We start from the raw sequence: 13866 nt of genomic DNA, 5'->3' as shown, positions 1-13866 counted from the left end.
GCTTCACCCAGTGCCCATCACTGCCAATGGCTCTTATCATGAGGGGGCCTCCCTGATGGCTTCTGGCCTGCCTGCTGTCCCAGCTATACCCTGACAATCCCTACATTGTACCTTTACATGCGCAGGCCCCTCATTCAGAAGACCCTTTCAGCACCCCCCAGGGCTCTCAGGAAACTTCATCCTTCAAAGCCTATCTCAATGCCATTCTCTGCAAAGCTTTTCTGACCTTCTGCCTCCTGCCTGCCTTCTGCCTTTCCCCTCTCTGCCCCCGCCTCTCCCCACCACCCCTACCTTTGTCACATAGGTTTCCGCTCCCCTCTGAACTTTAATTACCCAAGTGGCTTAATTCTGCCTTGTGTGGTAGCTAATTGGGCATTTGTCCTAATCCCTGCTTAGATGGTATGGTCTTTGAGAGCAGGGACCAAGGATCCTCCAAGACTCAGTCCAGGCCTCTTCTGTGACACTTCTCCCAAACTGGCCTCAGTAAAAAAAGGCCATGCCTTCCTGTGCCCACACCTCTGTCCACACCAAATGTGTGGTTGGCCATTTCTTGTTTGCTCACTGTCTCCCTAGCCAGATTGTGAATGTCTTAATGGCAGGGATGCTTACTCATCTGTAACCACAATGCCTAGTAAATGGAATAGTCACTCAACGTTTTCTGGATAAATGACTATTCCTCTTTGTATTATAGCTTTAGCACAGTGCACAGAGCAAGGACCTAGTATAAATATATTATATATATATTAAATATATAAATATATAAATATATTAAATATATATATACTAAGTTGACCACATCCCCTCATTTTACAGATGAGGAAACTGAGGCCTAGAGCGGTGACTTGATTTGCCAAGGGTCCTGCAGCAAGTTATTGGTAGAGAACTAGAAGCAGGTGTCCTGACTGCCATGGAGTGGTCATTCTACATCACAACACCTGCTAGGTAAGGACATCAGTCCTCTCGTGGCTTTTGGAAGACTTCCTTAGGAAGTCCTCCTCATTCATAATCATCCTCATCATGCCCCTCTCCAGGCTTGCTGCCTGGCAGCAGGCCTTCCTTTAAACTGAATATCTGGGGCAGCCCAGGTGCCTGGGCAGCCTGGGTGGCTCAGTGGTTTAGTGCCCCCTTTGGCCCAGGGCCTGATCCTAGAGACCTGGGATCAAGTCCCATGTTGGGCTCCCCGCATGGAACCTGCTTCTCCCTCTGCCTGTGTCTCTCATGAATAAATAAAATCTTAAAAAAAAAAAAAAAACCTGAATATCTGGGAGACTCCAGCCCAGTGGGCTGGGTGGCAAAAGGAGGGAGATGTTCATGATGTTTTTCTTTTCTTCCTTTATGGTTTTCTTTTGAGAACTGGGGCATGCTACTTTTCAAGGAGAGTCAAAACAGTCTGTTCCCATGCTCTTATCTGTTTTTTTGCCTGATTACAACTGATTAGAATTTACACTTTATCATACAACCAAAAACCTCTTCTGTTAGATCAACCACTGCTAGCACTTTGGTGTCTTTCCTATGTTTGCTGTGTTTGTTTCCTGTCAACAAATATTTTTCCTTGGCCATCAGCTGATGTGCCTGGAAAGGGGAAATGCTCTGGGGACCCTGGAGTCTTCAGAGGGCCCACAGAGCAGCCCCAGTCTCTGTTTCTCCAAACTGTCCCTGGGGTTCTCCCCGCCTCCAGGATCTCACTTAATGTAGTCTCCCTGAGCCTTACTCCAGTCTAGCCTCCTGCCACATGCACTCTTCTCCCCTGGATGGCTGGCCTTGGCTGAGAGTCTTTGCATCTTCATGCTGTGGCCCAATGGACTGAGGGTTCCCTGGCAGTGAGATGTCAAACCAATGGGTCACTTTATAAATCACTAACTCACCTCTGATTGTGTGGATTCAGTCTTCCCATTTTTGCATTAAAAACCAGGGGATAGGGGCACCTGGGTAGCTCAGAGGTTGAGCGTGTCTGCCTTTGGTTCAGGTCATGATCCTGGGGTCCTGGGATCGAGTTCCCATGGGGAACCTGCTTCTCCCTCTGCCTATGGCTCTGCCTCTCTCTGTGTGTCTCTCATGAATAAATAAATTAAAAAACAAAACCCCCCAAAACCAGGAGATGTTACACTTAAGCAGGGAACAAGAAGTGATGGAATTCTGGAGAGGCCGCTTAATTGTTGGGAGGGAAAGAGAAGAAAAATCAACAAGGGAAGAATGGGGGTGAGGTTGTTGGATGAGAAGCTATTGTTCCAGAAATAGAATCTTGAAGCTAAGGAAAAGTTTTGAGATTCTTTAGTTCGGTGGCTATACATACGCATATGCAGAACTCTTAGTTCAAATGAAATCTTGCCCACAAGCCTATTCCAACAGTCAAGACTATTGCCTTATTAACATGTATTCAGCACTCATGTGCCAGGCACAAGGCTCAGCTCTTTCCAAACATGATTCATTGGATCCTCCCAACAACAAAATAGGTAATTTTAATAGCCTCATTTTATAGGTGAGAAATTGAGGCTCAGAGAGTTAAGAATCCCACCTAAGGTTGGGCAACTGGTAAGTGAGAAAAGCCACCCTAAGCCTATCTCACTCTGCAGACCATCTCCTAGTCAACATGTAGTAAGTTCCCCATCTTTATTATTCTAGTTGGAAGTGGAGGGCCTGGGACCTAGAGCCCTTCTGGAGTGTGATTTTACAGGTGATGTTGTAAGGGCCTCAGTTATAAGGTCAGCTAGGCTAAAACACAAGTGTCCCTTCTACCAGGTGGCTAGGAAGACCTGGATATAGGATATAGGATAGAGGCTGTTTAGGGAGATCTAGATGAGGGGGATGAAATAGGGCACAGGATTCCCTTCTACTGCCCATTAGCTGTGAAAATATGTTCTCAGTTTCACCCCCAGAAAATCTCTGTGGAATATCCTTTGTGTCTGAAGAACTATGCTGAGGGCAGGAGACAGATGAATGATACTCTCTTTTGAGCACACTTTTAATTCTTGCTGAAAATACATTTCATTCCCTCCTCCTCTAACATCACATGCATGTTACTACTTTAGAATGCTTGGGAAAACCTCCCAGTTTAGAAAACTTGGTGGGGGCACAGTGGACCCTGTTTTCCTTCCCTCTCCAGAATTTCTCCTTGACCTGGAACAAAAAGAGGGACGTTCTATTTACCGAGCACCTGTTACAATGCAAAGCACTTCATATCTTACCTCATTCAGTTCTCACAATGGTTGTCCGGTATTGTGCCCATCTTACAGGTGAGAAAACCAAGGTACAGAGAGGCTAAGGAACTTGCTCAAAGTCAGTAGCTTTGAGCCAGGCTTGAGATGCAGAGGGCATGTTTTCCGAATCATCCAGTCACTCTGGTGATCCTCGGCCTCATCGTGAGCACTAAACTCAATTTTAGCCATTGTTGGTGGCAGAAACTGCTTTGTGAGGGATACTTATGCTTTGGGCCTGTTGGTGGCCCTGGCCCCGGCCCCTGACTTTCTTCCATAGAGGTCAGTGACAGGGCAGGGAGGAAGTGTTGGATTAGGATGCGTTCCCCTCACAGCAGGGCCCTGCTGCAGGCTATCAGGCAGGAGCAGTGGCTTCAAAACCCCAGCAGGTAAATGTGGAACAGGCTGTCACAGGCTAGGCCGCTAGAATCATAGCCACAGCTTGTCAGGGAGCAGTCAGGTGCAGCCAAGAATGAACACAAAGTTCTTACATATCCATCCCATCAGTCCACCCATCCATTCCTCTGTCTCTCCATCCATCCATCAGTCCATCCATCCAACCACTCAGCTGTCCATATGGCCCTTCAGCACACAATCAGAACACACAGATGGAGGAATTAGTTTTCTTGTTTGCTGTGATCCTCTCAGTTTTCCTGATCAGTGTGGGGAAGTGGGGTGACCTGCTAACTGGGAGTGCCTCTACCTGGATTCACTGCAACCTTGGGCAAGTCATCCCTTCACTCTGAGAGTTTGTGGGGCTGAAAATACCTTAGAGCTGCCTTGTGCAAGGTCACTTCTCTTACTTTACTGATGTATAACTGAGGCAGGGAGTGGGAAACTCGCTTGCCAAGGACAGGTAAGGAATTAATGGTGGATTTGGGACTGGATTGCAGGACGCTGCCACTCATTTGTAAAGTGGAAGTGGGGATCCTGTTTCTCCTTGTCTTCTGGGATCGTAGGGAGGAGCCCATGGGGTAGTAGTGGTAGGAATCGCTTTGAGAGGCCAGAGTGTCCCTGAGGAGCCACCGAAGCCCTGGCTGCTGAGCCTGGACAGATCCCACAGTAACCACAAGGGGTCAGCAGATACTTGGGCGCTCCATTAGGATCTGCTGGAAGGCACAGCCTTGTGGGCTGGGGTCTGGGAGGAAGGCCAAGTCATTTAATTCCTGAGGATCCAAAACACGAGTAGGTGGGGACATATCCCAGTCCAGCCCCTTGTGAAATTGAGAAGTGTTACTCTGGGTGTGATAGTACAGAGCCTGGTCCAGCTGCTGACTTTGGAACTCTGCAGGGCTGTGAAAGCTGAGGGGGCAGAGCCATGAGCAGACCTGGGACTCCCTACTCCCCATGTAACCTTTCTTTGGGCTTTAGCTTTCCTACCTGCAACCTGGTGGCTGATCTCTGCACTCCTTCCAGTTCTCAGATCCTGAGATGTGGCAAAGGGCTTTACACACATGATGCTCCATAAATACCTGCATTTGAATGGATGGGAGAAACTCCTGCTCTGAGTGAAGCCAGGGTTATAAGGACACCTGGGTGGCTCATTTGGTTGAGTCTGCCTTTGGCTTAGGTCATGAACCCAGGGTTCTGGAATCAAACTCCCTTTTGGGCTCCCTGCTTAGTGGGGAGCCTGCTTCTCCCTCTCCCCCCTGCTCTTGCTCTCCCTGACTATCTCTCTCTTAAATAAATAAAATCTTTTAAAAATGTCAGGCTTATATAAAATGATAATTCAGGGTGAGTTTGGCTTTACTAGTGTATTTGTTATTTGGCAGAATGATTTCTGATGAGATCATGGTGGGCACTCTGCTCATCTGGGAGCCTTTTCAAGGTCCTGTCACCAAGTCACTGTCAGAAGCTGGAATGATCTCCACCAAGAAGCTTTGTGTGATGGTCTTTACCAGTTCCTCTCGTACCTTGTGCCTCGCCAACATTCACCTTCCACTTCATTCAGCATGTGTTTTTTGAGCTCCTTGTATGGCACATTTGTAAGTGCTAGAAATCACCTGTGAACAAAACTGACTCAAATTCCCTGCCTTCAGGGAGCTTACATTTGAACAGTCCCCTAGGGGTAAAAAATGAATCAAATGAAAACCCTGGCTTGTTAGTGGCTGGTGCCTCCTTTGGGGTCTACAAGGAGAACTATTTTGGCTTCGTTTGCCCTATTCAACCCTTTGACCACTAAAAAGGCTGCCCACAGGCCTGGAAGGCTGCATGTGTCATCATTCCTCTCTGCTGCAGTAAGTTTTCATTACTCTGATGTATGCGGGCTCTGATTGGATGACTCTGAGTAGGAATCTCAGCTCTGTCTCTCAGGAGAAAGTCATTTTACCCTCCCCCCACCCTCCCTTGGAGCTTCAGTTCCTCATCTGAAAATGGGAAATAATTGTGGTATCTACCTTATAGGCTTGTTCTGAGAACTCTGAGTGAATGCTCACACCAGGAACCCAGCATGAGGCCTGGCCCCTCCTGGGGTAAATGTGAAAGGGGTTGTGGTGTAATTGTAATTGTTGTGATGTGCTTGGAGTTGACATATAAACCTCAAGAGGTGGCCTGGTGCTGGAGAGTGAGCCTCTCAATTTGCTCTGAGACACTTGGGCAGCATACATCCCATCTCTGTTCTTTGGCAGACTTCCTCTTCCCTCAAATTTCAATTAATCCCTCAGAAGGAAGAAGCTGGACTGAGACACACCCATAGCCCATTAGGGGCCTGGGTCCCCTGTAAATCACTGAGTGCCTGCTGGGAACCTGGCCATGGAGCAGCAGTCAGTCATGGGGGCCCAACCAAGCCTTCCTCTGCTATTTCTATGGGGCTGAGTACCCGGGGCTCTCCAGGATGAAATGGTCACGGGGAAAAATGGTTTCTTAGCTTTGTTCAAAAGGCAAATTAGAGGACCGGGAGCACCTGATCCCATAGAACCCAGCATTCCAAACTTATTTCCTGTACTTCTTCCCATGTGCCAAACCTCATGAATTCTCTCTCTTCTCCAAAGAGGCCTCTTGGTTTTCTTCGTGGAACCTTTGATCTCACTGTTTATCTTGCGAGGAATATAGCTCCCACTCCTCTCCACTTGAAATTCAGGTCAGACCCTTTAAGGGCCTGGTTCCTGGTCTACCATCATGAAGCCCGCCCTGATGTGAGCTCTCTCTTCCCGGACTAGATGCATCCCATCCATCTCTCATACCTGGTATTATTATCGTTCACCACATTCCCTTCATTCTCTGATGGGACTGAGAGCTCCCACCAGGCAGGGGCTGGACAAAGGGAGTCTTGGCTACCCTTTTTCGGGTAGAATTTGCATCAGGTACCACCAACCATATTCTCTGGAACACCTGGGTCATTTCCAAGATGTCTTCTATTTTCTTTTTCCTTCTACTTTTCAGAGATTCTGTGTGCTCTACCAATGAGGAATCATTGACAATCCAAAAGATTTTCAAACACAACCTGGGATTTCTATCACCCTAAGGCCAAAACAGAGGTTGCTAGCCAATAGTCCTCTTGGGGCTGACAGTGGAAGTGTTGAGTTTGATCAACACCATGTTTTCTGTGTTTTGAGGTTAATCACTTTGAGTGGAGTATGCAAGCACCAATTTAGTAACAGCTCCTACCATGATTATTGACCTAAAGACAAGGGCACTTACCTCCCTGGTCCCTGAAGACATGAGAGTCTGTGATCACCCCGAAATGCTAGAACATTGATTCCTTTAAAATATTCAACTAGTGGGGCAGCCCGGGTGGCTCAGCAGTTTAGCGCCGCCTTCAGCCCAGGGTGTGATCCTGGAGACCCAGGATTGAGTCCCACATCAGGCTCCCTGCATGGAGCCTGCTTCTCCCTCTGCCTGTGTCTCTGCCTCTCTCTCTCTCTCTCTCTCTCTCTGTGTATCTCATGAATAAATAAATAAAATCTTTAAAAAATATTCAACTTGTTTCTGCAACTTTAAACTTATACTTTTTAAAAAAGATATATTTATTTATTCATGAGAGATACAGAGAAAGGCAGAGACATAGGCAGAGGGAGAAGCAGGCTCCATCTGGGAAGCCTGATGTGGAACTCAGTCCCAGGGCCCCAGGATCATGACCGTAGCCAAAGGCAGATGCTCAACCACTGAGCCACCCAGGGGCCCCTAAACTTGTACTTTATACAAAAGTGAGATGTACAGTGTATATAATAATACAGGCACTCCCCTCTTGCTCCTCTCTGAGACCACCAAGTTAACAGTTTCTATATATCTCTCCAGAAATGTTCTAAGATCACAGGTCCTTAAGATGAAGTTCATGGTCTTCACAAATCGTATGTAAAATTTTAGATGTAAATGCTGATTTATATATTCTGTAGGTTCCATCATCATCTTACGGGGGTCCACAATCCCCTCCCACACACATTAAGAACCACTGACTCTCAGACTTCCAGTTCAGGATGTTCAGCTAGCACCCATGTTGGCCTCTCATCTTTCTCGAGATTCCACTGAAACAGAAGTTACAGAAAATTCAAAAAGTACTAAACACTCAACAGCGAAGAGAACTAGAAAGAAGATCTTATCCAACAAATATTCCTTGAATTAATATTATGTGTCAAGTCTTCTAGACCCTGATGGTAGAGCAGTGAAAGAAACCTGACAAAAATTCCTGACATCCTGGAGCTTACATCCTATTAAGAGGAGACAGAAATAAACCAAATAAACCATTTAGAAAGTGACAAATTTTGTGGGAGAAAGAGAAAACAGTCACGGGGGCTTGGGAAAGCCATACTGGAGGTTGTTTCAGTTTTAAAGAAAGATGGATCACTGATGAATGAGATTTCAACAAGTGTTTAGAACATGGAAGAAGATGAGAGTGCTGGATGAATGACACAGGTGGAAGTGGCAGCCAGCAGCCGACTAAAGAGGAAATGGGAGTGAGCTAGCTTGAAAGAACCCAGGGAAGCTTTGAGCTCAAAGTCAACAGGCTATGGAAGAAGGAAGAAGGAAGGGGAACAAAAATAGGGTATTTTATTTCTTAAGCTAGTTAGTAAGCTCCTGAGTGTCACTTGTATTGATATTTTTTTGTATCTACTTAGTATATAATAAACTCACACACAACCTGACTCAGAGGGGGATTTAGGGTGGTGGATAACTGCTCCAATCCACTGTCCCATCCCTCTTTACACTCAAGTTTCCAAAGTGCCAGTAACAGTTCTCCCAGGCAGGAAACAGGATGGCTTTTCCCTGAAGAAATTGAACTCAATATCTCAGATCAGCTAGAGCTTGCAGTGTGGATGTTGGTACCACAGAATAGAGGCCTCCTGACTACCCACGCAGGCCTTCTAGCCAGGTATTCTCATTTAGCAAAACAACCAGAGGTAAACCAGGCCTAATTGTGTAATAGAAGAAACCTATACAAACTCATTTTACAAGGTACTCACTAATGGGCATTCAGCCAGAAGGCCCCCAATCTGGAATTCTAACAGAGACCTTCCTTCCTAACCTGTGCTCTTAGCTCATACAAATCCTTTTCTTTTTTTTAAAGATTTATTTATTTATTCATTCAGAGAGAGTGAGAGAGAGGCAGAGGCACAGGCAGAGGGAGAAGCAGGCCCCATGCAGGAAGCCCGATGTGGGACTCGATCCCGGGTCTCCAGGATCACACCCCAGGCTGCAGGCAGCACTAAACCTCTGCGCCACCGGGGCTGCCCAGCTCATACAAATTCTTTCCTGGGTACAAGGAGACACAAACTACTATCAACATTTCAATCTGTGCCCACAAGCTTAGAAGAGAATCTGGATTTTGAATAAAGACCAATGGGAACTGAAAGGCCTGGGTTTGTTTTGGTTTGGTTATTTATTTTTTTAAAAAATAGGCTCCATACCCAACCTGGGGCTGGCTTGAACTCACAATCCTGAGATTAAGAGCTGCACGCTCTACTAACTGAGCCAGCTAAGTGCCCTGAAAGGCTTGGGTTGTTATCCACTTAGCATTGTGACCTTGGGCTGACCTCAAGTAGAAGTGATGGCTGTGACCAGTTCTGTGGCATGAGGCTGGATCGGCTATCCTGGTCTTCCCACCCACAAGGGCCATCACTGGTTGTCACTCTTTAGCTTTTCCTGTTCCTAAGGTCTGCAGCGGCAACCTGGCAAGGCTTCTTTTGGGGGTGGAAGGCAGGTCTCTGGGGGCTGGTGTCTGGTGTCTATTCTCTTATGACACAGGTGGACTGGCTTTAGGGCTAGAGAACCTTTTGTTTTGTTTTTGTTGTTGTTGAAGATTTATTTATTTATTCATGAGAGACACACAGAGGCAGAGACATAGGCTGAGGGAGAAGCAGGCTCCCTATGGGACTCATTCCTGGACCCCCGGATCACGACCTGACCCAAAGGCAGGCGCCCAACCACTGAGCAATCCAGATGCCCAATAACCTTCTGTTTGAATCTTGTCTCCCCATTTATCCATAGTGTGACTCCAGGCAGACCTTTAGCCCCATGAACCTCAATTTCCTCTTATGTAAACATGGGGGAACTTACGGGGTCATTGAAAAGGTAGGAGGTGAGGTTTGTAAAAGGCCCAACATTTGTAGAACAAAAGTGTTTCGTGGTAATTTTCAATTTTCAGCTGTCAATAGACAATTTTCAGCTGTCTCATGACAGCTGAGAAAACAATATAATGTATTCATGTATACCTATCACCTGGCTTCAACACTGTCAATCCCTGGCAATTTGTTTTTATTTTTTAAAGATTTTATTGTTTATTCATGAGAGACAGAGAGAGAGAGAGAAAGAGAGAGAGAGAGACAGGCAGAGGGAGAAGCAGGCTCCATGCAGGGAGCCCGATGTGGGACTTGATTCCGGGTCTCCAGGATCATGCCCTGGGCCGAAGGCGACGCTAAACCACTAAGCCACCTGGGCTGCCCGTCATTTGTTTTTCATCTGCTCCCCACCCACCTCATTTTATAAAAAGCTGTATTATTTGAAAGTAAATCCAAATATCATATAATTTCACCTGGAAGTACATCAGAATATATCTCTAGGGATAAATCCTCTAAAAATTACAATACCAAAAAATATTACAATACCATTATAACACATATAACAAAATTAACAGTTTCTTAGTATTCCTTAAAACCCACTCTTTGTTCAATATTACTCAATTTTCCCTGAAATATATGTTTTGCAGTTGGTTTGAATCAGGATCCAAACAAGGTTCACATACTGCATCTGGTTGATATGTCAACCAGAAAAGTTGATAACATTTTCTTTTTCCCATTTTCCCCTAAGCCATGTATTTATTTAATATGATAGATTACTTGAATATCGATTTTCCTATTTTATTAATTTGACTGATTGACTCCTTGAGTCATTCAGCATGTTTCTCTGTCCCTTGCATTTCTTTTATACTGATAAAGCTAGAAGCTAGTTTAGATTCAAGTTAAGGGGTTTTTTTGGAGGTGAGAGGAGGGGATAAGTAAAAATACTTCATAGGTGGTGCTATGTGTTTCCTACTGGGTCATTCAGAGGCACATAATATCCTGTCATTGCACTTTTGGTGATGCAAGATCGATCTGTAGATTCAGCTGACATCACTCTGATTCATCCCTTATGAAGTTCCCCATCTATTAAGGACTGGATCCATTATTTCATTTGGGGTTGCCAAAAGATGACATCTTCTTTTAATCTTATTGTTCCTTCTGCATTCATTAGGTAATTTGTCTATAAAGATGTTTCCCTCATAAACTCTTAGGTTACTATATAGAGTTTGTATAAGACAGGAAGGATACAAACTTAATTCTCTCCCTTTATTATCAGTTTTCAGAATAATGAATTGGTGCTGGTAAACTAATGAAGGTAACTTATGAAGTTTTTTTTTTTCTTTATGTAACTTTAGGTATTTGTGGGCCCAACCTACGGATCTTCACATAGTTGATGTTTTGACCCATTGTAATCATTATTATTTTTTTAAGATTTTATTTTATTCATGAGAGACACACAGAAAGGAAGAGACATAGAGGAGAAGCAGGCTCCCCATGGGGAGCCTGATGGGGGACTTGATCCCTGAGATAACGACCTGAGCTGAAGGCAGTGGTGTTCAACCACTGAGCCACCCAGGTGCCCTAATCATTATTCTTTTGGATGCTCAAGTTGTCCTGTCTTTGGCCTGTGGGAGCCCCTTTATAGTTGGCTTCAGAGTCCTTAATAGCCTCTTTACTTTCTGGTGTGACAAGATGTCTCAGGCAGGCTCATCTTACACATTTTCTGCTCCAGACTTGCAGACAGCCATTTCTCCAGCAGGTGGAATCTGGCATTTTTAAATTTAAAAAACTTCCCAGGAGATCCCAGTGTCCAGGAGGCCCACTTTCTGTAGGATACAGGGTATTCCTGATTGTGTGGTATCTACCTAGCTCCCTGTCTCATCTCCTGCCCTGCTCTTTCAAATATGCTGAACTCTTTGTTATTTCTCAGACAAAATGTTTTCTTCTGATCTGGGGCTTTATGAATGCTGATTCCTTTGCCCTGAATGGCCCTCCACTGCCGGCCCTTCGGACTCAGTGCAAACCTTGTGCTTTCTGTGATACCTTCTTCACTCAGTCTGGCAGCTGACTTAGATCCTATCATCCATTTATTGCAGCAGTCAAAACATATCATTAAACTTTTAATAGTTGGCTTCCTTCCTTGGGGCTGCAAACACATCTGGCACATACATAGCAGGCACTGAGCTTTTCCCATTGTTGTGGCTGTGTTCCAAGCCTATTAACCTTGGTCTCATCTGTTTCTGCTCTGGCCTCTGGTTAATTCATTTCACCAGACATTTCACAGAGCTAAATACCTAGAGAATACTTACTGAGCACCTACTATGCCAAATGTGCTTTATATACATGATTTTATTACTCTCAACCAGTGAGGTAGGGATTATTCTCCTTTCACAGATGAGCAAGAAGAAGCTCAGTGAGGTGGCTGAAGGTCCCATAGCTAGGGAGTGGCTGGGCTGGGATTTCCATAATGGATTGGATGCCCAAAACCTAAGATTTTCCCTTCACATCATTGTCCATCAAAGTGTGGTCAATGATCCATCCACATCAGAAGCCCCTGGGGAGCTCATTAAAATGCATGCTCCTAGATTCCACCCCAGACCTACTGACTCAGAATTCCAGGAAGATGGGGATGAAAAAACTGAATTTCTAGTAAGCTTCCTTGGGATGAGCTGAAAAAATTATTATTTTCTCAATAAGTGAAACACACAGTGAAAACATTCAAAAGGTTCAAAGGGTATAAGTGAAAGGCAAACACCCCAACTCCATCCCACTGTTGCCCAGGTCACAGAGGTAACCACTTTTTCTTGACTCAAACTGAAGTTTGAGGACCATCTTTGTTTTTACGTGATATACCAAGATAGGGAGGTCTCTGCACTCCTGAGCTCACACAAAACTGCAGGTAAGACCACCATTCACTGGCAGGTGCCCCAGGAAGGGATCCCAGTCACCAGCAAAGATGGCAAGGAAGTTCTGTTTGGGAAGCGCCTGCATTACTTGTTTCTAGGACTTTCCAGTCTGCTCGTCCCAGCTATCACTGTATCACAGGCTGGTCCCTGCACAGGCAGTCTTGTCACAAGCAAAGATCAGGAAAGAACAGTGGGCAAAGGGAGGATAAGACAGGTTAGGATGAACAGAGAGGAGCCTGGGCAGAGGTCTAGAGATGGAAGGGTCTGGGTGGGAGGCCCAAAGCCAACATTTCCACTTGTATTTCCCATTATTTGTGGTAACCATCGACTTTTCCCTTTAGGAGAGTCTTTAAAATATTTAACCTTTTTGGGATAACAGACTCCTTCGGGAATCTCATGAAAACCAGGGACCTCCTCCCTAGAAAAACGCACAGAGACATAAAATTCTGCAGATGCAGAAGCTTCATGGACTGCCAGCCAGGATCCCCCAGGTATATCCAGGAGGTCCAGGAAGTCTGCTTTTAGATGTTCCTTGTTATATTTAAAACGCTCAGTTTACAAAAACTCTTTCTATATTCACTTAGAGCCTAAACTATGTCGCCACTTGCAGCAAAATGTGCCGGCGCATGAACTAGATAGAGGCCAGCTTGTCAGGAGGCGGCTTCGATCCTAGCGCAGCATCGATGGGGTAAGGACCCATAGACAGGTAATGAGTCCCGTGGGGGCAGGGGGCGTCCTCTTCAGCTCTTAGCGTCATCCGGTTGGGCCCCAGGCTTCGGGCGCGTCTCGTGGTTTCTGAGCGCGGCTGAGGGCTCCCCCACACCCCACTCTCCTGGGTTTCGGGGGAGCGAGCCTACCCCGGCCGGCGGGGGGCGGGGGGGCGCCAGCGCGGGGCTCGGCAGGCAGAGCTGCGCCGGGAGGCGGCGGGCTCCGCATTCATCATTGTTCCCCCGGCGCCTGGCACGGGTTGGGGCGCAGGCAGCGAGGGTGGCCTGAAGCTCGGCGTCCCCTCCGCGTCGCCCGCCCGCGAAGCTCCGGCGCCACAGGTGTTTCCAGGGCGCCTTCCAGGGCCAGCCCTGAGCCGGGCGCTGGCGACGCGAGCGGGGGGACGCGGCCCCAAGCGGGGAGGACAGCAGCCGGCGGGCGCTGGCGGCTCGGGGCGCCCGGGGCCGCGAGGGGAGCTGCGCGCCAGGGGAGCTGCGCGCGCCCGTAACGGCGCCCCCGGCCCCGCCCCCGGCCGCCGCCCCCCGCCGCCGCCGCCGCCGCCGCCGC

This window comes from Nyctereutes procyonoides, unplaced genomic scaffold (assembly GCF_905146905.1).
Source record: "Nyctereutes procyonoides isolate TBG_1078 unplaced genomic scaffold, NYPRO_anot_genome, whole genome shotgun sequence".
In the NCBI taxonomy this organism is placed as follows: domain Eukaryota; kingdom Metazoa; phylum Chordata; class Mammalia; order Carnivora; family Canidae; genus Nyctereutes; species Nyctereutes procyonoides.
The sequence above is the reverse complement of the archived record's forward strand: the minus strand, read 5'-3'. Positions refer to the sequence as shown.